Source organism: Chrysochloris asiatica, unplaced genomic scaffold (assembly GCF_000296735.1).
Source record: "Chrysochloris asiatica unplaced genomic scaffold, ChrAsi1.0 scaffold00032, whole genome shotgun sequence".
In the NCBI taxonomy this organism is placed as follows: domain Eukaryota; kingdom Metazoa; phylum Chordata; class Mammalia; order Afrosoricida; family Chrysochloridae; genus Chrysochloris; species Chrysochloris asiatica.
The window spans coordinates 19,220,639-19,222,924 of NW_006408550.1; the positions used below are offsets into that span (position 1 = coordinate 19,220,639).

The 2,286-nt window shown below is 36.9% G+C and overlaps 1 pseudogene; it reads right to left on the reverse strand.

Moving 5' to 3' along the window:
* Window positions 1-1,201: 1,201 nt before the first annotated feature.
* On the reverse strand, window positions 1,202-2,252 carry LOC102824809 (annotated as a pseudogene).
* Window positions 2,253-2,286: the final 34 nt, after the last annotated feature.

Sequence of the window (2,286 nt, forward strand, 5' to 3'; positions counted from 1 at the left end):
GTTCTGACTCGATGGCACCTGACAACAACAACAACACTTGTAGAGTAGCAATGCAATAAGTGGACATTTTGGGGATCTGGCTAAGGAGAAGTTGAGTTAGATGTTTCAAATTTGAGTATCGTAGAATAGATTTATGATTCACAGTCACTTCTCTGAGCCATTTTGTTATTTCTAACAACCTCAGTGTAGAATCATTTTCCTGAAATATTATTACTACCACTGTGCAAACATGCCTGGAGTCTGACAACACGTGGCAGGGCCAGAGGTGGTATCACAATACGGACATGTTCTATAGCATCTGGGACATACTTGTGGATTGTGGAGATTCAAAAACGTTGAAATTTATGGAGCCAAAATCTGTTGGTAGAAAATTCTACCAACTGTCTGACAGGTAAAATGTCAACAAAGGAAGTGGTTCTCATTGGCAGCTTATGGATATAGAAACTCTTACCCAAGCCATATTAAAAAACACACTGTATTTAATTATAAATACACTATACAATCTTACTTTTTTGATAGAAATTGTGTGCATTTGAATTTATCACAATGCACATGACTTTAGGGTACAGACTTAGAGTAGTTCTACAAATACTGTCTTGTGATTGTGTGTGTGTGTATTTTAACAGTATTTATAAAGAAATTATAAAATATAGATGTAGCTTATGGTAACTATTTTATTTTACATGAAAGTATCACATTCTGTTCCATGTGGATCCTTTCACATTATTTCTAGACCTTATGTTGGCAAACCAGTCATGCAGGTGAGTAATGGTTTGAGGCAGTATTATATGGTGGTTTTCTTCTAATTATTTTAATGACCTTGCTTTTTCCCTTCTTAAATTAGCTTTTCTTGTCAAATTGAGGAAGCTAAAACTACATCTTAACTGAGTACTCCAGATAGCAACACTGAATTGAAGACTTGTTGTTGTTGCTAAGTGCCGTCGAGTCTGTTCCAACCCATAGTGACCTTGTATAGGGTTTCCGAGGAATAGCTGGTGAACTTGAACCATCGACCCTGCAGTTCAAGCTGACTTTGCAATCCAGCGCATGAACCCACAGCACTACACTAGGACTCCAGAATTGAAGTACTTACTAAAATAGAACTTAATATTACAAAGCACTACTTTCATAGATTGGTATTTTTATCTCTTACTATCATTTGTATAACTTACATATGTAAAATTTTGGAAAATATCCAAAACTAAAGGACAATGTACAACATTGCAAAACTGCTTAAATGTCCCATTTTGACACTTGTCTTGCAGTTACTTTGACATTTTACAGTTAATAATGCCAAGTTTAGTTGAGCCATCTCTTCTTCACTTCCTATAAACCACTCCATAGATTTATCTGGCTCCATGAAACTAGTTTCCTTTTCTTGGTTTGACAGATGATCATGGGCTACTTGAGGAGAGCTATAAGCTTGAGAAGGGTCAACTGCTTTCTCCACTGAGAATGTGTTGTGTGATTCCTGAGAACGTTTGTGCATCACTTCCGCTGTCCCACTGAGTGAAGATGACGATGAAGACAACCCCAGTCTAACATATTTTCCCATTTATCCAGAGTGAACAGTCTATTTATTGGTGTGGCAGTAGGTTCACGGAGCAGCGGAATCTCATCTCTGTTGTAGTTTCTCACAGTCCCACAGTGATGCTCTGAGCACTCTCGTTGCCATATATAGTGGTTTGGTGACAAAGTCATAACCTCCTCACAGCATCGCCTGCTTACTATAGCCCTAGAATCAATTCTATCCAAGAGTTGATCCCTTAACTTTAAGAAACTAGGGAACAATTTTCTCCAGTTTTTCCCTAAAGCCCATGGACAAACTTCAGACTTTAATTCTTCTTTATCTTCTTCAACTGCATTAGCCAGATATAAAGCAATAAAGAGATTTAGCCTGGTGTGCTCATTTATAGTAAATTTAGTCCTCTTGAAATAAACAAAGGTCATAGCCAAAGGACATTGGTCTGCAATTTTACAGCAGCAGTCCATCCAGAAGAAATCTTGAATTTCATCATCATCGAATAATTTAAAGAAAGCAGTCATTTTCTGATGCATAACTACATTATCCTTTGGGGCATTTAAATTTATTACTATGTGCATTTTTTTTTTTTCCAAATGCCTGCCAACTATCTTTTAAAAATAGAAACACTTCATATTAATGGGTTTTTAGTCTGTGATCTATTTGACTCTGATTTTACATGAACGTGAACAGTCAGAGGTGTCTCACTACACATCTGATTGTGACTCATTTTGTTTTCCCAAGATTCCTCATCTGGGAGACAG